The sequence below is a fragment of the Lampris incognitus genome, chromosome 6 (assembly GCF_029633865.1).
Source record: "Lampris incognitus isolate fLamInc1 chromosome 6, fLamInc1.hap2, whole genome shotgun sequence".
Lineage (NCBI taxonomy): Eukaryota > Metazoa > Chordata > Actinopteri > Lampriformes > Lampridae > Lampris > Lampris incognitus.
The window spans coordinates 6,874,131-6,898,655 of NC_079216.1; the positions used below are offsets into that span (position 1 = coordinate 6,874,131).

Genomic DNA, 24,525 nt, shown 5'->3' on the forward strand with positions numbered 1-24,525 from the left:
GTGTCGTCTGATATGAGGGGGGGGGGGGGTAATAAACATTTCATTCAACACATTGCGTGATGGCAAACGCGTGGTCTCGGGCAGGGCCGGCAGCGAAAGTTTTCAGACCCCCCCCGCCCCCCCCCCCGGACTGAAGCGCGTCATAAATCTGCAGCAACGCGGAGGCAGACGCGCCAAAACATACGGGGTTGTTCGGCACGTCGCACACTCGCACGCAGGGCGGTAAAAGCGCGGCTTTACGGCGGCGCACTATCTGTTAAGCTGGAACAGACAAGGAGGCAGCGGCGGGGGGGGGCGGCGGGGGGTGGAGGGGGAGGGGGGATCACGCTGGATTGTAATGTTGCCTAGGAACAGCAAACCTCTATAATTCTGATTTTGAGAATTATAACTTGTCTTGCGATTAGGGATAACAAGGCTGCTGCAAAAGGCTTTTTGTTGTGGGGGTGGTGTGGGGGGTGGGGGTTGGGGGTGGGGGTCGGGGGGGCACGGGACTCTGTAAACGACTAAAGAAGATTGGAAAGCCTCTTTTTTTATTAGAAATTAATCAAGTTCCCATCCTCGGAAGTTGCCAGTGATGCGCTGCGACATGCGTGTGTTTAGATGCGTGTGTTTTAAACAGAACCACGTCACGTCTTTATGTCACTACAGGCGGTGTTCAATGTTCATCCTTATACAGCTGTATATAGAGGTGTGCGCGCGCGCCTTAAGCGTGCAGGAGGAGGAGGAGGAGGAGGTTTGGATGAAGGAGACCGGAGCGGAAACCCCGCGTTGTGACTGACACCCGTCCAGCAGGAGCTGGAAGACCCCGCGGGGGCGCGCGCGCGACACAACTCGCTCCAGTTCTCTACTTCCGCCGGCGGTGGTCGGTGGCGCCCGCCGCGCGACGGGGTGGGAGGGGTCAGGGTCCCTCCTCCTCCTCGTCTTCCACGAGGACGCGTCGCGCTCTCCTCAGTGTCGGCGCGCGCGCTTCTCCCGCTTCCTGGTTGGCGACGTCCACCGAGCGAGCGGCTCCCCCACAGGTGTGGCGAAGAAGAAGAGAAACGCCGCCAGCCGCGCACCTGGAGAGCCGTCATGTGACTCTGCACCTGGGCGGGGAGACAGACTCCGGTAGTTGCCAGCGGCCCCCCCCTCCCCTCTCTCTCTCCCCCTCCCTCTCGCGCTCTCTCACGCTCGCTCGCTTGTTGTGTGATGAGTTGTCCGCGCCGTCTTTCCAAGCAGGAATTCGGTCCGCCGGGCAGGCAGCAGCGCGTCTCCTTGGAATAGCGCCTCCCCCCGGAGCTCCCGACGACCCCCCACCCCCCGGAGCCGAGGAGGCGGCAGGATGTGAACTTGTCGCGCGGACCGCTCGCTTTATTTCCTGCGGAGGAGCCTCGAGATGTCGGATTGTTCACGCCCGTGCGAAACTGCCGCTGGTTCGTTCCCCTCAAGGTGAGTTCAGCGGAAGGTTGGCGTGTGCGTGCGTGTGAGTGCGTGTGAGTGCGTGTGCGTGCGTGTGAGTGCGTGTGCATGCGTGTGTTACCTTGTGGTACGACACCGCCGGTGCGCGCGGATTGCGCGGCTCTCCGTTCGGCGTCTCGATCGCGTCGCGTTTTTTTTTTTTGTCATTTTCGACCGAAGCCTTTTCCAGCCGGCTCTCTAACTCGCGACCCGCGCTCACCTCGCCACGCGCGCGCGCGAGCGCGTCGGCGGTGGGCTGCAGAATAGGGGAAGTGGTTCGGCGAGAGTGTTTTTGTGCATAACACCCCCCCCAAATAAACACCCCCCCCAGCGTGTGGTCGGCTGTCAGAGCCGCTGTGCACCGACTGTTTAAACTTCCAACTCCCGAGGACCCCGTGCAGCATCGAAGCTGCACCTCCTCCTCCCCGCGTGGCGGACGCCTCCTGAAACTCGTCTCTCTCTTTTTTTCTTTTTTTTGCTGGTTTATGTTTGACTTTGAAACTTGGCCCCTCGGAGCACTTGGAGAGAGAGGGGGAGGGGGGGGGGAGAAACACTTTCCTCCTTTCGTGTTCCCCGCCCGCCCCGGCCTCTTCACCTCCTGGTCGCGGGCGCGAGGAAGTGTGTTGGCCGCAGGGCAAAAGGCAGGTATCACCGACACAACGCGGTCTCCGCCTCCCAACACAGTAGGTCTGCACACCCAGCAGCTGGAGGAACAGGAGGAGTGAGCATCGTCTCCTGTGTGTGTGCGTGAGTGTGCGTGTGCGTGTGCGCGTGTTTCATGTCTTTGTGGAGAACAAGGAGGACAGAGGCACCATTCACGTCCCATCAGTCTGTATCTGTCTGTCCCTGGCTCCTTCCTCTGTCCATCACTGTGCCTCCTTGTTGTCTCTCTCTAAACTGTCCTTTTATATTATGAACCGCCTCCCACCTCCCCTCCGAGCGGAGCCACTGTACACGGGATGCTGTGTCTCCCGGGAATTACCCCCCCCCCCCCAGGAATAACCTTATCCAAACCTTCTCCCAGCGGGAAGGGATTAGAGCTGGGGGGCTGGGGGCGAGGGATGGGTGGGGGGGGTGATTGGCAGGGGATGGTGTCGGCTAACACGGGGCTATAGATGGGGGGTGGGTGGGGTGGGTGGTGTCAGGATCCCGTGCAGGTTGTAGGACAGCATTCCATGTTGCTGTATTGGGATGTGACGCGGAGATTGTCATGTCAGGATACACCATCTTGTTGGCCGGAGGGCCGCGGATGAGAATCTGTCAAGGGAAAGTTCTCGTGACGCGAGAGTTCGGGAATAACAGAGGGAAGTATTATTTGGGAACAATAACCGGTGTGATGTTCCTCGGTTGGATTTTTAAACATCCCATGCGGGAGGGGGAGGGGGGGGAGGGGGGATGCATTTAGAGAAAGGCAAAACTTCCACAATTTGACGTGTGTCCAAATGAAACGGAACAGCAGGATGGGACTTCGCGAGGACGGGAGGGAGGGGGGGGGCTGATTTGACTGACGGCCCGTCATCTTCAGCAGGCTTCTCCAGGAGGAAGCTGAGGCTGAGATGCTTCAGTGTGTCGCCTCCTCTCGCCTTCACTCCCCTTCGCTCATTCACTGCCACCTTAGTTTGTCAGCGTGCCCCCATGCGTGCAGGGTGACGTCATTATGTATGTGTGCATATATAAGCATGCAGCGTAGACATTCCTGATGATGATGATGATGGTAGTGGTGGTGATGATGATGGTGGTGATGATGGTGATGGTGGTGATGATGATGATGATGATGATATTGTGCACTACTGTCCTGGCACCCTGAGTTGAGCGGAGCTGGGCTTCAGCTCGAGGCCATCTGCTCATGGAGACGGTTTCCTCTCCGTACCCCCAAACCCTTGATCGCCCCTTCTCGCTCTCTCTCTCTGTCGCTCTCTCTCCCCCTCCCTGTCTCTCTCTCTCTCTGTCTCTCTCTCCTTCTCTCTGTCGCTCTCTCTCCCCCTCCCTGTCTCTCTCTCTCTCTGTCTCTCTCTCCTTCTCTCTGTCGCTCTCTCTCCCCCTCCCTGTCTCTCTCGCTCTCTCGCTTTCTCTGTCTCTCTCTCACTCCCCCTCCCTGTCTCTCTCGCTCTCTCGCTTTCTCTGTCTCTCTCTCTCTCTCTGTCTCTCTCCTTCTCTCTGTTGCTCTCTGTGGCGCTCTCTCTCGCTGTCTCTCTCTCTCTTTATGTCTCTGTCTGTCTGTCTGTCTCTCGGTCTCTCTCTCACTCTCTCGCTCTCTCTCTCTCTCCCAGTCTCTCTCTCTCTCTCTCTCTCTCTCTCTCTCTCTCTCTCTCTCTCTCTCTCTCTCTCTCTCTCTCTCTCTCTCTCTCTCTCTCTCTCTCACTCTGTCTCTCTCGCTCTGTCTCGCTCTCCCTGTCTCTCTCGCTCTCCCTGTCTCTGTCTCTCTCTCTTTATGTCTCTGTCTGTCTCTCTGTCTCTGTCTCTCTCTCGCTCTCTGTCTCGCTCGCTCTGTCTCTCTCCCGCTCTGTCTCTCTTGCTCTCTTTTGCTCTCTCTTTCTCTGTCTCTCTCTATCTCTCTTTCTCTGTCTCCCTCTCTCTCTTTGTCTGTCTCCCTCTCTCTCTTTCTCTGTCTCCCTCTCTCTGTCTCTCTCTATCTCTCTTTCTCTGTCTCCCTCTCTCTCTTTCTCTCTCGCTCTCTCTATCTCTCTTTCTCTGTCTCTCTCTATCTCTCTTTGTCTGTCTCCCTCTCTCTCTTTCTCTGTCTCCCTCTCTCTATCTCTCTTTCTCTGTCTCCCTCTCTCTCTTTCTCTCGGTCTCTCTCTGTCTCTCTCTGTCTCCCTCTCTCTCTTTCTCTCTCGCTCTCTCTGCCCCTCACCGCTCCTCTCCCAGGTTTATCTGTTGCACTCTGAATAAATAGAGACCCCTTATCTGTGCAGAGGAGAGCAGTGATAAATGTTTTTCCTCCCCGTCTCCCTACAAGGGTGAAGAAGACAGGCATACCACACTTCTTCATCATAACAGCCGAGTGCCTTTTTTTTTTCTTTTCTCTCTCCCCTTTTCTCCCCTTCCCTTCGGGGCAAACGGGAGAAGAAGGGTAGAGTCCCCGTCCCGGTCACGTGCTCACATTTCAGTATTCATTTAGCAAATCCCGAAAGACTAATGCGAGCTCATAACCCCGCAATACCGGAGCGGCTCCCGAGCACAGCCGGCACCTCCGGGGCGCGCTTTTCTTTCTTCTTTTAATTTTGTTTCTCTGCTGAGGAAAGACTGCCCAGACGAGGAGACCACTGGCAGTGGAAATACACGTTTGCAGCGGTTTCCATTTTCATTATTTTTGGATCTACAACAAAAGAGGGAAGAAAAAAAAAAGAGAAAAAGGGACACTTCCTTAGTGAGAAAATTTCCTCTAGGTCAGCTCTTGCACAATTCTCTCCTCTCCCGGCCCTCCTCCTCCTCCTCTCCCTCCTCCTCCTCCTCCCCCTCTCCTAATACGTGCTGAGCTGTAGGTCTTTGTCAACCGCACGACCGCCCGAGCTTCTACATATTTCTCAGCTGGCCTCGGCTCGTCTTGTTGTTCTTCCTCGGTGTCGGACGGTTCGGTGGGATAGCTGAGACGTCTGTGGTGGTGGCGGCGGCGGGGGGGGAGGAGGAGGAGGCGAGCGCTGCCTTTCGGAGAAGGCCGCGATAGGTCACTTGAATCCGAACCAGTTTCCTGACTCTTTTGTTGCCTGGATTACTGAATTTGATCATTTTCATTTATTCCCCCCACCCCCCCCCCCACCCCCTTCCCCATTGGATGTGAAGCCATAATCCCGGTGAGCGAAAAGCCATCCCGAGCTTCCTCTCCATCGGCTTTGCAAGCAAAACCAAAACCGCAGCAAACTGCGTGCCGCAGGAGTTGTTGATTGACCCTCCGCACCCACCCCTCCCCCCTTGGCAGCGGCTGGTTTTCCTCGCCCCGCTCCTTTTAGTGCCAAGCTCAACAGCTTGCGCACGTGTGTGTCGGTCTACAGGGGTACGTCGGCTGGGCCTTCTGCAGCCCGCCTTGTCTCTCGTGGAGAGGGACGCGGCGGCGAACGGATCCGGCACAGAAACACAGGGTGTGTCGGTCTACGGGGGTACTTCGGCTGGGCCTTCTGCAGCCCGCCTTGTCTCTCGTGGAGAGGGACGCGGCGGCGAACGGATCCGGCACAGAAACACAGGGTGTGTCGGTCTACGGGGGTACGTCGGCTGGGCCTTCTGCAGCCCGCCTTATCTCTCGTGGAGAGGGTGTGTCGGTCTGAGCACACATGCCTGGCCAGGCTTGTACGCAGTACCTTGCACCTCCTGCTTTATCTGAAGCGCGCCCAGTATTGCGGACCTACGTGTGTAAAGGGCGTGTCTGCTCGGCACAGGGAGCGCCGACTCCGGGGGGAACAGAGGTTTCCCTCGGCTTGCCGATGGGCTCATCTTTTTATGTCGGGGGGGGGGGAGGGGATTATCCCGTGATGAAGGAGGCGTCACGCCGAGATGGATTTCTGATTTTTATCTCCTCGGGGGGTCTCACAGCTGCCACCTTTTGCCCCTGGACTTCCTGGCCCCGCTCCCAAATGACTCCCTCACCACCTATCCTTTACCCGACCCCCCCCCCATTCCTCCCCCTTCACCGGCTCTGTCTGTATCGCCTACGGCCAAGACACCCCCCGCCGCCGCCCCCCCCCACCACTCCACACCTCCCCACTTTACTCCATTGTCTTTATTCACCCTCAGCTCGGGATCCATCCACACTCAACCCAGTGACACTTGAAAACGCAGTTTAAATGGCGGCAACGCGGTGGAAGTCTCCTGTCCACGCTGGCGTTTTGTCAGAAGGCCTGCCGTCCCCACTGGGATCCGGGACTATCCAAACTACCAAGAACACTCACATCCACACTACAAGAACACACACATCCAAACTACAACAACACACACATCCAAACTACAAGAACACACACATCCAAACTACAAGAACACTCACATCCACACTACACGAACACACACATCCAAACTACAACAACACACACATCCAAACTACAACAACACACACATCCAAACTACAAGAACACACACATCCAAACTACAAGAATATATCCAAACTACCAAGAACACTCACATCCACACTACACGAACACCCACATCCAAACTACCAAGAACACTCACATCCACACTACAAGAACACACACATCCAAACTACAAGAACACACACATCCAAACTACAAGAATATATCCAAACTACCAAGAACACTCACATCCACACTACACGAACACCCACATCCAAACTACCAAGAACACTCACATCCAAACTACCAAGAACACTCACATCCACACTACAAGAACACACACATCCAAACTACAAGAACACACACATCCAAACTACAAGAACACACACATCCACACTACCAGAACACTCACATCCACACTACCAGAACACACACATCCAAACTACAAGAACACTCACATCCACACTACCAGAACACACACATCCACACTACCAGAACACACACATCCACACTACCAGAACACACACATCCAAACTACAAGAACACTCACATCCACACTACCAGAACACACACATCCAAACTACAAGAACACTCACATCCACACTACCAGAACACTCACATCCACACTACCAGAACACACACATCCACACTACCAGAACACTCACATCCACACAACCAGAACACACACATCCACACTACAAGAACACACACATCCAAACTACAAGAACACACACATCCACACTACCAGAACACTCACATCCAAACTACCAAGAACACTCACATCCACACTACAAGAACACACACATCCAAACTACAAGAACACACACATCCAAACTACAAGAACACACACATCCAAACTACAAGAACACACACATCCAAACTACAAGAATATATCCAAACTACAACAACACACACATCCACACTACAACAACACACAAATCCAAACAGCAACACACACATCCAAACTACAAGAACACACACATCCAAACTACAAGAACACACACATCCAAACTACAAGAACGCACATATCCAAACTACAAGAACACACATCCAAACTACAAGAACACAAACATCCAAACTACAAGAACACACATCCAACCGACAAGAACACACATCCAAACTACAAGAACACGCACATCCAAACGACAAGAACACACACATCCAAACTACAATAACACACAAATCCAAACTACAAGAACACACATCCAAACTACAAGAATATATCCAAACTACAACAACACACACATCCAAACTACAAGAACACATATATCCAAACTACAAGAACACAAACATCCAAACTACAAGAACACACACATCCAAACTTCAAGAACACAAACATCCAAACTACAAGAACACACATCCAAACTACAAGAACACACACATCCAAACTACAAGAACAAACATATCCAAACTACAAGAACACACACATCCAAACTACAAGAATACACACATCCAAACTACAAGAATATATCCAAACTACAAGAACATACACATCCAAACTACAAGAATATATCCAAACCACAACAACACACACATCCAGACTATAAGAACACAAACATCCGAACTACAAGAACACATATATCCAAACTACAAGAACACAAATATCCAAACTACAAGAACACACACATCCAAACTACAAGAACACACACATCCAAACTACAAGAACACACACATCCAAACTACAAGAACACACATATCCAAACTACAAGAACACAAACATCCAAACGACAAGAACACACATCCGCAGGAGACATCGCTAACCGCTCGACTAATGGGTGAGACCCGCGAGCCAGCGTCCAGCGTGTCTTCTTATCCATGCACGTTACAGTATTGTGCAGCACAACTTGCATTGCATGTGAGCTACCCAGCACCAGTGGGAGGTGAGTTTGAAATGTGTAGTAGCTGAATGAACTTAGGAGTAGGTGAGGAGTGGTAGGACAAAATAAGCGTGTACTTCCTCCTACGCCCTTCCTTTCCAACACGTGACAAATAATCTGATGTTTGCTCACTGAGTGTGATGTGTGGATTTGTTGCTGACTCATCAGCAGTGGCTTACCTGTATGTCATGTATCCTGCTTATTTACTTGTTAAAACTAAATCATCACCGGGCGTTCCTACAGACACAGTTGGTTGTGGCCGTGGCCGTGGGTGGGAAACCGGATGTGGGTATGTGTCCTGGTCGCTGCACTAGCGCCTCCTCTGATCGGTCGCGGGCGCCTGTTCAGGGAGGGGGAGGGGGAACCGGGGGGAATAGCGCGGTCCTCCCACGCGCTACGTCCCCCTGGTGAAACTCCCCACTGTCAGGTGAAAAGAAGCGGCTGGCGACTCCACACGTATGGGAGGAGGCACGTGGTAGTCTGCAGCCCTCCCCGGATCAGAAGAGCGGGGTAATTGGCCAAGTGCAATCGGGGAAGGGGGAGGGGGGAATCCAAAAATAAATAAATAAATCGTTCAACCATTCATTCATTCGAACGGTCACGTGACCACTGACACGCTACTGTCCACACTGTAAACGGCACACTAGCGCTGTCTGTGTGGTGTTGGCTATATAGGTAGCTGGTTAGCCTTTAGCCTTTAGCCGCAACTGAAACACATAAGCGGCAGGCTAGCCAGGTAGCTATAGCGACAAATGCTAAAACGGCAATGGCTTAATGAGCATGTATACCACGTGCTCTGGTTTCCTGTGACGTGTTAAACGGCGCAACCTCTGTTTTGTTTGCCTTTTGTGAAAAAGTGAGAGGTTCCCCCATGTTTGGTGTCCACTCTAGGGACCTGTTTCTGTCAGACGGATTCAGGGGTCAAAGTTCGCCAAGGTTGAACGTGTCTGAGTTAAAGTCAGCGGGACGGTGAAGTGCAGCATGACGGCAGGTGGAAGGGCAACACGGTTAGTGCGGATTTGTACTCGCGGTTTTCCAGCAGATAACGAAGCCGGCGTAGCAACGGCGGGCCTAGCCCCCTCCAGCATCTGGCCGTGGGTAACACACTGGTTTTGGGAGGTAGCGGCCCGGCATGCCTCCTTCAACCCCTCCCCAGAACCCCCCCCCCCCCTCTTCAAATCCCCTCCCTGGCTGCACTCCGCCATCCAGCTGCCTGAAGTTCACCCCCCCCCTTACCTTCAACCTGCCCCGCTGCACCGAGCCCATCTCTGCAGGGTGTTATTTTTGCCCCCTAAACAACCTTGGTGCTCACCTAGCCCATGCCCCCCCCCTCACCCCCCACGAGCTCTGGACACACTGTGGTCCCCCCCCGCCCCCCCCTCTCTCTCTGTCTACCTCTCTCCATTCTGCTGCCAACTAATGCTGGCTCCCTGACTGCCGCTACCCATAGCTCTTCATTGTGGCCTGGCACTCAACTGTCCCTTAAAACTGCCACGGCTCACCCCCCCCCTCCACCCACCCACCCCCACCCTCACACAGAGTCAGACGGAGGAACGTGACAAGGGAGGAAATAAATGATCCTCTTTGCCGTTTAAAAGGTGCCACACGTCCAAAGGGCCGCCTGATAGTGGCGCTGAGGCGGCGCGACTGTGGACTCAAAACGCCGGTGATGGACACACAATGCAGACGTGGCCTCGATCTCCCTCTCATCATGTCCCCATGGCAGCCGAAGTGACAGGTTGACGCGCGCACACACCTACACCACACACGGTACGGCGAGGGTTTTTCAGCGGTGCTCGCTGGCGGGGGGAGACATGTCCGGCGGGGCCCGGCCCTCTAAGGCCGCCGGTGGAAACTGGACTTTCGTGGACCCCGTGTAAAAGAAAAGGACGAATCTGACAAATAACAACCTTCCAAGCACAGACAAGTCTGGTTTCAGGGTCACCTTCACGTGTTGCCTGGGAAATCCTGGTCAGATGCTTTATTCTCCCGGCTCATTGCAGCGCTAACGTGCAGGAAGCTAATTTACTTCCTCTTCTTGGGTAATTGAGTTCTGGCACATAATACCTCTCAAAACCCAAAAGGTTTCGCAGACGTTGGAGGGAAGTCGGTTGTTCCGGCCTCACACCGGCGGCGTGCTGACCGGGCGATGTTCAGTCCAGATCTCGGCCCTACGCTGAACAGGGAGGCCGCCAGGCCTCGCAGAGTTGCGCGTGATGAAGATGAGCTGACGCCTCCTTTCGGCGCGAATCGAAAGCGCCTTTCCGGGACTTGGCTCGGCGGGAGATGAGTTACTCCCCCACAAAGAGGCTTTTGACTTGCGAGCAGACCGAGACCGGCTTGAGTTGCAGCACAATTCATTAAAAAATGTGCAGGGCCCCAATCTCTACCTGCGGTACCAACCCCCACCCCCCTCCACCCCCCCCCACGGCTTTGAGCGCCATTTCATCCCAGCCAAGCTCCAGAGGGCGCAATCCATTTTTTTCCCCATCCGTGTGAGTAATTTTTCAGTTAATCCTCAAACTGACCAATTTACCCCTGCAAGGATCATTTTTAATTACCACCTCTGCTTTTGGGCTAACACCGGGTCCAGCTGCTTCATGTTAATACGGTGGCGGCTGTTGAACGCTGGCCCCCGGCCTTCTCTTTTTGTTTTTTTTGTTTTTTGTTTTTTCTTCTTCTTGTGCTTTCCTAAAATGCTCGCTAGGCCATTAATTATCAAGCGCCAAACACGGGCGCCTGGCAGGACGGGTGTGTGACAGATGCATGAAGGGGTCGGTTCACCGGCAGCAGCTGGAAGCCAAGGTCGCTTCAACCTGGCAGACGAGTGACGTGGCCAGATAGAAGATGGAGAGACAAAACGGATGGTGTTTCAGGTGCGGCTTTCTTTATGGTGAAGTTTCCAAAGATGAATTCCCTAACATTTTGTCCTTTATTTAGACCGCACATGGGAAAGGTGTCCGGAGCTGGGTTATATCGGGATATGACGCGGACCTGGTGACACGAGACTAGGTGTGGTCGTGGGGTTGTGGTCGTGGTAATATGGTGATGGAACTGAAGTGTTGTCGTTCCCTGGTCTTGAAGGCTGCATTACAGTGAAGTGAGACGGTTTTCTGATCTTAGTCCACCGCTTTAGTGACACGAACTATGAAGGTGTCGTATCCACATTGGATAAATGATCAGATAATGGTCATTTAGCTACACGTTCTGCTGGGAGGTATCTCATGGAAGCACCAGTAGTCTTCTACACCACATCTTCACAGAGATCTCGAGGTATTCAGTCAGAAATATTGTGATGTTTGATTTTGCCAGTGTCACCGGTCCTAGAAAGAGGGTTACGAGAGGGCGTGGGATGTAAGACTGGACCCTGGCCGGGTCCGGTGCTGTCGGGTATGGGACCCTTTAACGTGTGCTGTCTGGCTGGGCCGCCCTGACACCTCTATAGCAACTCACTCCATCCAGGTTGACCTTCAGCAAATCTCCCCACTGGAAGTGACAACGGTTTCAAAAACAGTTTATTTATAATGGGGTTTTATTTTGGAGGGGGATGGTGTTTCACGTGACCGAATCTCTGCACAACCCCCTCCCCCTTTTTTCTTCTTCTCCCCAATTGTATCCAGCCAATTACCCCACTCTTCCGAGTCATCCTGGTCGCTGCTCCACCCCCTCTGCCGATCCGGGGAGGGCTGCAGACTACCGCGTACATGTGGAGTCCCCAGCCGTTTCTTTTCACCTGACAGTGAGGAGTTTCACCACAAGGACGTAGCCCGTGGAGGGGTCACGCTATCCCCCCCCCCAGTTCCCCCCCCCCGAACAGGCGCCCCGACCGACCAGAGGAGGCGCTAGTGCAGCGACCAGGACACATACCCACATCCGGCTTCCCACCCGCAGACACGGCCAATTGTGTCTGTAGGGACGCCCGCTCCGACCAAGGCGGAGGTAACGCGGGGATTCGAACCGGCGATCCCCGTGTTGGTAGGCAACGGAACCCGGACACCCTCAAATGTCCGCACAATTGAATGTGTTAATAAAAAAAGAAACTTTACTCATACCGATCAGTTTCTATACCCTCGGCATCTTCTCCCCACATTCGTCTCTTTGTCTTATAGGAATCTACAATCCTGAAGATCCTGGTTTTTGTTTAACCCACCGACGTCACGTTGATACCGGTAACTACACGTGTGTTTGTCCAGTCCGAGAACCAGAGAGCCATCTGACATGAAGCCATTCTACACTCTCCCCAGCCCCGAACAAAAAGGTCCTCGATGAGCTTCTTCTTCCACTTCTGCTTGCTAGACACAACAGCTCCTTCAAGTTCGCCATCTTTTCCCTGATTCGGCTGCTGTGATGAAGATGCAAAACACAACACAGCCCATCATCTTTATAGGGAGACACCAGGCAGTAACCGTTAAGATGAGCTACTGCAAAATCATTCATGTTTTGCGTATCTGTGAATTGGGTGCTGTCGTAAATTCACTACGGATAGAAAATATGCACAAGGACACTTGTTTCCATGTGGAATTCCAGCGCTGTAGCCTTCAGCACTGAATAATGAAAAGACTACATCCACCCACGTAACTGTGGATGAGTCCACACATCTTCTACGTGGTCTACCCGGTCCAGGTGGCATAGCGGTCTATTCCATTGCCTACCAATGAGGGGATCGCCGGTTCGAATCCCCGTGTTACCTCCGGCTTGGTCGGGCGTCCCTACAGACACAGTTGGCCGTGTCTGCGGGTGGGAAGCCGGATGTGGGTATGTGTCCTGGTCGCTGCAATAGCGCCTCCTCCTCTGGGGCGCCTGTTCGGGGGGGAGGAATAGCGATCCCCCACGCGCTACGTCCCCCTGGAGAAACTCCTCGCTGTCAGGTGAAAAGAAGCGGCTGGCGACTCCACATGTATCGGAGGAGGCATATGCAAGGCTCAGCGTTTTTCAAAGCCGTCCAGCATGCCGAATTTCACCACAAGAGGGAACTGGTACATAACCTCACACGAACAGGAACAACTTTTGATCTGCTCCTTTACAAAAAAAAATCTGGGTATTTTTCGGTGAAAATCGGTAAAAACCGAAAACGCTGAGCCTTGGGCATGTGGTAGTCTGCAGCCCTCCTCGGATCGGCAGGGGGGGCTGGGTTCAACTGGGGAGAAAAGGGGGGGGGAATCCACAAAAAAAAACTGTCAATGCCGGATATAATTTCAGCATTGAATAAGATAACTTCACCAAGCCCCTTCAGTGAGGGGGGGGGGGGACTGTGTAAATCCATGCTGCTCTTGTTTATTTGCTGCACCGCCGCATCCACACCTATCAGTGATGTAGTAGCGGAGATCTGAAGGTAGTGTTTGACGTCAGTGCCAGAAGCTAAAATTACCAGCGGTCAGATTTACATCTCTGAGTCCTTGGTTTTAAAGACGGACCACTGTCTCCCGCCTCGCTCCCCACCACACAGATCAGCATCTCTATAGATGATGTAGCAGATGGAGATGAGCCGTTGCAGTCCCCTCAATCTGCCTTCATGTTCTGTAAGTCATATCGGCTTTTGTGCCCTTTCAGTGGCGTGCGGTCCATCAGGGATCTAGTAAAACAAGTCTCCCTGGGATTCCTTTACTTACTCGGGCTTGTGAGGAGGCTCAGCTCCCCATGTCTAAAGTGACAGAAAGGCTTATGCTAGCATTTGAACTGTTAACGTGACTTAGCATTAGCCGCTGCGGACGTCCTCTGGTTTATAACCCCACACCACTTTGGGTCAGCTCACTGGCAGGGGGTTTTTCTGGGGTTTTTTTTGTTCTTTTTGTTGATGTGGTCTTGAGTCGGACTGGTTGGTGTTGGTCAGTTCCTGAGGGATAAAAAAAACACAGGTTATGTTTGGTTAGCACGACCAAGGCCTCCACCTTGGCCCTGGCTGTGTCTAGACTGTTGTTGTTATGCCCCTCTGGAGACCTGCAGGAATCTCAGCTATGTCTGTCGACCAGCTGGAACAGAATCAGGCCAGCAGCGGGCCGGAGCATTGTTTATGGGGAACTGCCCACCCCGGTGTTCACAATTTCCTGTTGATGCTATCAACGTCTCACTCTTCCCCGGCGCACGTTCCATTCCTGAACTCCCCTTCTTATCAGTCTACCAGCTCTCGCTCCCCTCTTTTCGCCTCCTTCTGCCCGGCCCTGCAAACGCAAATGTCCCTGACTGACTCAGCGATCATGTTCGGAAGTGACTGACTGAGTGATCAGTTTGACACGGTTGGGCTGCTGGATCAGGTGACTATCGACGTCACTGAAGTTACACAATTGGTCGGCCAAGCGCCGCGAGGCATAATGGGGAGCGCACAGTTCTCCATCCCATTATCCAAACCGCTCATCCCGCTCTCAGGGTCGCGGGGGATGCTGAAGCCTATCCCAGCAGTCACTCGGTGGCAGACAGGGAGACACCCTGGAGAGGCCACCGGACCGTCACAGGAACGACACACATTCACATCTAGGGACAATTCAGTACGGCCGAGTCACCTGACCTACATGTCTTTGGACTGTGGGAGGAAACCGGAGCACCCGGAGGAAACCCACGCAGACAGGGGGAGAACATGCAACCCCAAATAACTGTTACTAAGACAAAACACTCCCTGGGGGATTCACAGAAGGACTGCACAGCTTTTGCGGCCATTAAACCTGCACAAAGAAGACAAAAAGAAACCGTGTAATTCTCAAAGTGCCCTCAAAGGGGGAAATGCACCCCTAACTGCGCCAGTGCTATTTGCACACACTTACATTAGGTAATGTGCATACATTTGGCGCAAAATTGGCCCCATTCTATGCAAATGAGCCTCGTTGCACAGAAAAAAAGTCCAATTCGCAAACAGCGTCGTGAATAGCCACACGCAGTTAGAGGGAAGACGACTGGCGTCCTCAGAAAGCTGGTGGTAACTGACGCCTGGACTTTCCAGCGATCATGGCGGCCGTGGCTGTGAGCCACGCCAGGCGTGCTCGTGAGCGGATATGTCGAAAGAGGATATCAGTTTGTCATTTAACTGGGACCAAATTCCTCGGCAGACGCAGGTTGCCAGGTCAAACAATTCTTGCTACGCATGATGACACTGGGGGTGATACTGAAGCTGCCTACCGTGTTCTTGGCACAAAGCCACCGTTTATACTCGGCCAAACGGATGACTGCAACCAGACGCAAAACCAGGGCGAACGGCGCTCGGCTGCAGAGCTTATGGGCGTGTTTGCACTGCGATATCATTCATACGGTATCTCGTGAATCGGACCTTGAGACGGGGCAGATAGAGCTTGCAGCAGGCCACAATCCGGTCTCTGTGAATTCAGCTGTCAGTAGAAAAACAAGAGACGTCCACATATAGAAACAGATGGAAGGGGAGGGGGAGTCAACAGGTAAACAGAACAGGTATACGTGCAATAACAGTTCTCCTTCAAATCAGGCATCCCAAGATATGAGTGGAAGGTATTGTCCTTTATTTATTTATATATTTAACCCCCCGCCCCCTTTTCTGGTCGCTGCTCCACCCCCTTCTGCCGACCCGGGGAGGGCCGCAGACCACCACGTGCCTCCTCCCATACACGTGGAGTCGCTTCTTTTCACCTGACGGTGAGGAGTTTCACCAGGGGGACGTAGCGCGTGGGAGGATCACGCTACCCCCCCCCCCAGCAGTCGACCAGAGGAGGCGCTAGTGCAGCGGCCAGGACACACACCCACATCCGGCTTCCCACCCGCAGACACGCCCATTGCGCCCGTAGGGACGCCCGACCAAGCCGGAGGTAACACGGGGATTCGAACAGGCGATCCCCAGTAATTCATAGTACAGACAGTACCGCTGACGATCCCTGTAAGAAACTGGGCACAGCCGGGAACCCTGGCCACACCCGGTCCAGCCACGTGCTGGATTCGGACCCGGTCTTGCTCTCTACTTCAGCTTCCCTCGTGTTTCCGGTTACTCACGTTCCCCCCCCTTTTGTGACTCGACTCGCTTTCTTTCTGTTGTTGTCCGTTTCAAAGGCCCGTTCTTCGAGCTCCTTCTTCTTCGCCGGTGTCCCGTTGCCTATACCCGGAAATGAATCCCGGCGTTTCCGGCCCGCCCGGGGCTCGAGGCCGTCTCCTGACAGGCGGGTCTGCCGAGGCTGAGTTTTGTTCTCGTGATTATTATCATTTTAAAAAAAATTTTTTTTTTTTACTTATTACAGCCTCGGACCCTGGCTCGAGCTCTGTCCATCTCTTAGGTGGGCTAAACTGAGGCGCCATCTCGGCGTTTCTAGCGTTTGTTGTTTTGCTGTTGTAGGAGTTTGTTCACCGGTTTGTTTAATGGGTGGTGTTGTTTCTGATGTGTGTGTGTGAGTGTGATGGCCTGGCGGCCTGTCCAGTCTGTCTCCCCACCTGCCGCCCAGTGGCTGCTGGGATAGGCGCCAGCATCCCCCACGACCCTGAGAGCAGGATAAGCGGCTTGGATGGTGGATGGATGGATAACTGACCATATTTATACAGCGCTTTATCTAGACACCCAAAGCGCTCCACACTGAAGGGGGTAACTCACCTCAACCGCCACCAGTGTGCAGCACCACCCGGGCGACGCACGGCAGCCATTTTGCACCGGAACGCTCACCACACGTCCGCTTGGGGTGGAGAGGGAGGAATCACTGAGCCAATTACACGGGGGATGATTAGGTGGCCAGATGGAGAGAGCCAGCTTGGGAATTTTGCCAGGACACCCCACCCCACCCCCTCGTGAGACTGACTTGCCCTTTTTCCACACAAATGCGTGTTGTGTTTTGTCCTGTGGCACTGTGTTTTGCTTGGTGTTCTCCTGTTACACCTCTTTTTTTGGTGAGGGGGGGGGGCAGTTACCGCCTTTATGTGATAGTGGAGAGAGAGAGAGAGACAAGAGCAAGACAAGACAGGAATCTCAGTTTTATTTTGTATAGCCCGATATCACAAATGACAAAATTTGCCTCAGGGATCTTGACAGCAACACAACATCCTGTCCTAATAGACCCTCACATCAGATAACAGCTCCCTAAAAACCTTGTAACAAGGAGAAAACTAGGAGGACACCTCAGGGAGAGCAACAGAGGAGGAGCTCTCACTCCTCGTTAGTATAGTGGCGAGTATCCCTGCCCGTCACGCGGGAGACCGGGGTTCGATTCCCCCAACGGGGAGATACACATTTATGGGCGGCACGGTGGCCCCAGCGGTTAGCGCTGTCGCTCCACAGCAAGGAGGTCCTGGGTTCGAACCCCGGGGTTGTCCAACCTTGGGAGGGGGGGCGGGGGGGCATATCCCAGGTCGTCCTCTGTGTGGAGTTTGCATGCTCTCCCCGTGTCTGCGGTGGGTTTTCTCCGGGTGCTCCGGTTTCCCCCCGCCATCAGAAAGACACGCATGTTAGGGTTCCCGTCTGTGCCCCTGAGCAAGGCATGGCAAGAGTGGGCTGGAGTCGGTGCTGCACGGCGGCTGCCCGCTGCTCCTGGCTGCACAGCTAGGGCGGCTTAAACGCAGAGGGGAATTTCCCCACGGGGATTAATAGAGTACGCATCCATCCATCATCCAAACCGCTTATCCTGCTCTGGGGGTGGCGGGGATGCTGGCGCCCGTCCCAGCAGCCACTGGGCGGCAGGCGGGGAGACACCCTGGACAGGCCGCCAGGCCATCATCAGGGGAGAGAGAGAGAGGGGAGAGAGAGAGAGGGTAGGACATGCAGCAAAGGGCCCTGGGCCGGACTCGAACCCAGCCCGCTGCAGTAAGGACTCAGCCTTACGTGGTACCACTCGACCAGGTGAGCCGCCGGGGCGCCCCCTACTGACGCGTCTGCTCCCAGACAAACGGAACGACGGGTCCCTTTGGCAGGGGCGACACGTCAAGTCTCCACGAGGCCTCACAAGGCTCGCTCCGCCCGCCCGCCATTTGTTCTCCATCTTGAAGTCTTCTGCGGTGTGGCCGCTCGCCCGCCGCTGCAGAAGCTCGGCATCTGAGCCGCGCGGTGTCCGTGGCAGATCCGAGGTCACCGATCCCCCCGCGGCGCTAGGAACCCTTTAATTACAGTCGTTAGCCGGAGGAGGAGGCTCGCTGCGGCGGCGAGAGGAGCTTATTACCCAGACCGACGTCTCTGTGTTGTCTTTCCTCTCGCCACACAACAAGCCAGGCCTGGCGTGTGTCGGTGAAAAGCAGCCGCATCCGCCCGGCAGTCACAGTGTTTACAGCGAGCTCGCTGCCAGTGGGGATCCCCCCCACCCACCCCCACCCCCCCACCTCCCACCTCCCGGTCCCGGCCCTCTACGCTAGCTCTCTCTCTCTCTCTCTCTCTCTCTCCTCGCTCCTCCTTTCCCAACTGGATGTGAGGGGAGAAGTGTGCCGTGCTCCCCATAACGGATCGAGGCGAAACGGGGGCGCAGGAGGCCGTGTCAGCCCGGCCTCGCCTCTCCTATCGGTGGAGCGGTGCTGATGGGTGGAGGGACCCGGCCAGAGTAGCCATTTATCCGCCTCTCTCAAGACCTCCATTAAAACCCCTCCCTTCCAGCTCCCTTTCTCCGCGCTCGCAGCTACACTTACAGCCGCCGTACACCACCCACACACCGCCACTACCGTGCACCACCATGCACCACTACTGTACACTACCATACACCACCACTACCGTACACCACCACCACCACCATTACACCATCATACACCACTACCATACACCACCCACACACCGCCACTACCGTACACCACCATGCACCACTGCTGTACACCTTCATACACCACTACCATACACCACCACTACCGAACACCACCACCACCATTACACCATCATACACCACTACCATACACCACCCATACACCACCACTACCGTACACCACCCATACACCACCACTACCGTACACTACTAGTGTACACCACCATACACCACTACCACCACCACTACCATACACCACCACCACCATTACACCATCATGCATCACTACCATATACCCTCATACACCACTACCATACACCACCAAACACCAGAACCACTATAAATCTACACACCCACTTTACACCACCACTAAACACCACCTGCCAGCTGATGTTTGTGTTTTCTCTGCCGGTCTGTTGTCGTCTCAGTCTGGATGTCCTCACAAACCCCTTTGTGTCTGATGTGCAGTTCGCCATATGTGAAGCCCGTCTCTTCTTGTGCGTACCGGTGGGGTACAAAAAGTAAAAAAGAGGGAGGGGGGGAGAAAAACCAAACTATTTCTCAGTCCTGCTGGGTCTTCACAGCGCCTCCCCACCTTCCGACTCGAAAACAAAACCGAGTCCCCTCAGAGCAGACGGCTAAATCTGCGCATCTGTTCGCTAGCTAAGATGTAAACAAAGCAACGCTAATCACCAGAGCCCCGCGAGATTAGCAAGTGTAGCACGTTTCCCCAGAAGAAACTGTGAGGAACAGCTGATCAGCTGAGGTCTGAAGAGCCCTGGCCTGTGCAGACCTGTTCACCTCATCTGTCCCCAGCCTGTGGGCCCTTCGGTGGGCCCTCGCCACGCCTCCCAGTCCCGGCTCAACGCAGAAACCAGAAAATGACAAACTAGGGCCAACTAATCAAGCACAGAATTTGCTGATTAACCATCACAGATGTTGTGGCTTGGTTTTACCGAGCGACGTGATGTCGGGAGGAAGTAGAATGAAGTGTGCTGCCTGGCCGTGTGGGCGGAGATGACCCCGTATGACGTCATCACACGTTGATTCCACAGTAAAGGGTCGGTGACCTTTCTGCTACAATGCTGCATGTGGTTTTAGTACGGCCGCAGCAACTGGATTTTTTTTGGGGGGGGGGAGTTCAATAATAGATTCGTTTAACCTTTAACTTATCGAATCCGGATATTTGATCAAGTCAGAACCGGTTCCAACACAGAACTGCCAGATCCAGTCATTTCGCTTTGATTTATGACGCGTTACCCGTGGCTTTTGGTGTCTGAGGCCATCAACCTATTTTCGAGGGAGCTGGATGAACCCCCCTCGACTTGCGACACCTCACCACCACGGAGGAGGAGGCGCTGAAAGGTTTCTGGTTGAGATCCGGGGCGTCCGAACAGCCACGCTCGGAAGTGGAATACGCTCTTCTCTTAGGTTTTCTAGCCGTGCGGGGAAGCCTGGCGTCTCAGGGAGCAGCAACCCCACCTGTGGCGCTCCAACACATAAGAATCCCATTTCCTCCCTCCCCATCGATGTGTATTGAGAGTCGGGGGATGTGCTGTAGTCCGGCTGCTAATGAAAAAGCCACTCAGCGGGTGAGCAGTTAAAAGCCTCTCAGCCCAGGGAGGGCGGGGCGAGGCGAGGCCGGCCCTCTGCATGCACGGCCCCTGCCATCCCCAATCGATTCGCTGTTTGCTCCATCATGTCTGAGTGCAATCACAATCAGTCTTATTTATTGCCGACAACATGCAAGGGATTTGTCTCGGTATGCTGGTGCAAGATGGAAAGATTAACAGTAAGTAATAAAGATAAACGTCTGAAAGAATAATAAATTATATATATATATATATATATATATAGATGTACACACACACACACAAGGTAAAATACAAATAAAAGCAAGGTTCAATCACCACCGGTGTAGAGTTGAAACACGAAGGAGTCATTTACAGGGGCGTCCGGGTAGCGTGGCGGTCTATTCCGTTGCCTACCAACACGGGGATCGCCGGTTCGAATCCCCGTGTTACCTCCGGCTTGGTCGGGCATCCTTACAGACACAATTGGCCGTGTCTGAGGCTGGGGAGCCTGATGTGGGTACGTGTCCTGGTTGCTGCACTAGCGCCTCCTCTGGTCGGTTGGGGTGCCTGTTCGGGGGGGGGGTGGGTGATCCTCCCACGTGATACGTCCCCCTGGCGAAACTCCTCACTGTCAGGGGAAAAGAAGCGGCTGGTGACTCCACACGTATGGGAGGAGGCATGTGGTAGTCTGCAGCCCTCCCCCGGATCAGTGGAGGTGGTGGAGCAGAGAGCGGGACGGCTCAGAAGAGTGGGGTAATTGGCCGGATACCATTGGGGTGAAAAAGGGGGGGAAAAGTCATGTTCAGAATAAGAGTTATTTACAGGGTAGTGCAGTTTCTATGCAGGGTGTCCCTATACAGAGAGCACGGTCGGGAAGATAGAAGGGGGTGGGTGTGGTGGGTGGGGGCAGTATCAGGATCTGTGGGTGTCTGGGGGCTTGTTAGAAAGGCCTACTACTGTAGGGAAGAAGCTGTTCTTGTGGCGTGAGCTTCTGGTTTTTATAGACCCGAGCCTCTCGCCAGAGGGGAGTGTTTTGAAGAGACCTTGGCCCGGGCGGGAAGGGTTGACCATGATCTGTCCTGCTCGCCTCAGTGTCCTGCAGGCGTACAGGTCCTGGAGGAACAGCAGATTGCAGCCAATCATCCTCTCAGCAGGGCTGAACGATACGCTGCAGTCCGCCCTCGTCCTTGGCAGGGGCAGCAGCGTACCAGATGGTGACGGAGGAGCCGAGGATGGACTCAGTGACGGTGGTGTAAAAGTGCAACATCATCGGCTTTGGCAGCTTGAACTTTTTTCAACTGCCGCAGGAAGTGCTTCCCCCCGCTGTGGCTTCTTGGTGAAGGGAGCTGAACATTAGCTCCCACTCGAGGTCTTGGGCGTTGATGGAGCTCAGGAAGCGGAAGGATCCCACGGTGTGGACTGGGGAGCCACACGGGGTGATGGGGGCGGGTGAGGCTGGGTACTTCCTGAAGTCCACAACTATCTCACCTGTCTTTCGAGTTTTGAGCGCCAACACCAGGACAAGCTCACACACACGAGTCCGTGAACTGACTCGTACACTGAACACACACACATACGTGTACAACTAGCAGAGTGCACTCAGTAGAGTGCAGATCTCCGCCAGGCGTAGCTCCTGTCCTCCGGTGCTCGGACTCAGGCGACAGCCCGGCTGAGGAGTTACCACTCAATTACGGTATGAAACAGGTTTTTCAAAGGTTCTGTGTCACCGCAACCACGGGAGGTCCTTGATCAGTACAGTCATGGCTGTGCACAAAAATAATTAGGCCGACAGGCCCGGCAGTAGTGTGCAAGATTAGCATTGGACAGATACACGGACAGAAAAACCAGCGCTTGTCCTGCCGTTATAAGACTCTGGTGCAGCGCCCAAGTCGATTAAACCGGAAATACGGGACAAAAAGTGTCTAACGTGCAGCACTCGAGCTAAAAAACCTACCTAACAAAACCGTTTTGCCTGTCGGTCTGTGGATGTGCAGCCTCCTAGGCGGACCCTCACCAAGCCTGATATGAACTGGCGCTTCTTTTCACCTGACAGTGAGGAGTTTCGCCAGGGGGACGTAGCGCGTGGCGGATCACGCTATTCCCCCCAGTCCCCCCCCCCCGACAAGGCGCCGCCCCGACCGACCAGAGGAGGCGCTAGTGCAGCGACCAGGACACATACCCACATCCGGCTTCCCACCCGCAGACACGGCCAACTGCGTCTGTAGGGACGCCCGACCGAGCCGGAGGCGACGCGGGGATTCGAACCGGCGAGCCCCGTGTTGGTAGGCGACGAAATAGACCGCCGCGAGGAAGTCGTTTCCTCGCGACGTTCGCAATTCCTTTGCATTACCAAACTTCCTTTAATAACGTTTGACCGCGCCGCTGCCCGACCGACTCAGATCGGGCAGCGGCAGAGCGGCGTTGGCCGATCTGAGTCGGAGAGCGACAGGAGAGAGGGAGCGGCGGTAGGGAGCACCGACCTGTTTCAAAAGGTTTTGCATCACCGCAACCAGAATTACTACACACCGGCCTACACGCCTGTACATACAAACACAGGGAGTCTCTGCGCACGCGCACACGCACGCGCGCACTATTTGCCTAAGGGAGTTGGGCGGCGGGGGCGCGGACTCATGAATTCCTCATAACGCAAATCTGTCGACCGATCAATAATTCAATTCTACCTGTGAGCGAGGCCTGTCTGCATCCCGTCTCGCCTCGGCGTCCTAACAAGCCGCCGTTGTCCTTGGACCGGGCTCGACCCGCGCGTACGTATATATGTGTGCGATGCTGATTGGCCGGCTTGTCGATTGTTGCTAGCCGTTGCTCGCGGGCGTGTGCGCGGACGTGCACGACACCCCGCAGCCGTGGTGGTGTTCGTTATTTCACCCTCTTCCTCCTTCGCCTCCTTTTCATTATTATTTTTTTTCTTCCTCGTGGTCGGAGGGTTTCGTGCATGTGTCGATCGACCTCTGGCGAAAGTGCGCGCGCGCGCGCGCGCGCGCATGGTCAGACTCCCCCTCTAGGTGGGCGGAGGAATCAAAGGCGGGGATCTCATTAGAAGGTATGGCGCCCGTGGAGAGGGCAGCAGCTAAGTCCTCTGATTAGCGGGGCTCAGACAGACAGCCTGGGAGCCGCGGAGGAGAGGAGGCGCTCCGCCTTGACTCCGCTCCCACCCCGCTCCGACCTCACACACCTGGAGGGAGGGAGGGGAGGTTGAGGGGGGAGGGGTCGCCGTGCCTCACACTGCTCCTCTCGCAGGCCAGCGGGGTCAGGGACATCACACAAGGACATTGATTTACCCCCCCCCCCCCACACACACACACACAGACACACACTCGTGCTCCTCCTGCCCTCTCCGTCTTCTCCTCTTTCTATCACACGCTAATAGGCTGGCCACTTCCAGCTCCGTTTTTATCCCTCTGTGAGTGTTTTATCAAAGGCCACATTCACTTTCCCCTCCTAGTCTCTCTCTCTCTCTCTCTCTCTCTCTCTCTCTCTCTCTCTCTCTCTCTCTCTCTCTCTCTCTCTCTCTCTCTCTCTCTCTCTCCCCGTCCCCCCCCCGCCCCCCGCCCCCCTATCAGACCGGAGCAAGCAGCCTGGCGAGCGGCTGTTCTTGGGGTTGTTAGTGACTCGTTCCGGTGGCCAGACTCCTATCAGAGCCAGCGACCGTCAACCAGGTTGACTTTCAACCAAGGGCAAAGCGTGTGTGTGTGTCCGTGTGTTGTGGGTTTTTGTGTGTCTGTGTTGCCTGTCCCTTCGCTGTTGTTGTTTTATTTGTGTAGGGTTGTCTGCTTTTTTCCAGTCTGTGAATGTGTGTCTTCGTCTCCATCTATCTGTGTGTGTGTGTGTGTGTGTGTGTGTGTGTGTGTGTGTGTGTTGCTTTTTTCACTTTGTGATTTGGTGTCCTTGTGTACATGTGTTAATGGAGGGAGATACTTTTCAAGGTTGATTGGTGTCTAAATCTGTACAGAACTTGTGTCTTCTTAAATCC

General features: G+C 54.4%; 1 long non-coding RNA gene across 1 annotated transcript in view; it reads left to right on the forward strand.

Annotated features, from left to right (window-relative positions):
* The first annotated feature begins 1,231 nt into the window (after positions 1 to 1,231).
* The window catches only part of LOC130114812 (uncharacterized), a 99,403-nt gene continuing 76,109 nt past the window's right edge, over positions 1,232 to 24,525 (forward strand). Inside the window, exon 1 of the long non-coding RNA XR_008810425.1 lies at positions 1,232 to 1,428. This is a non-coding gene — a long non-coding RNA (uncharacterized LOC130114812). The remainder of the gene's footprint in view (positions 1,429 to 24,525) is intronic.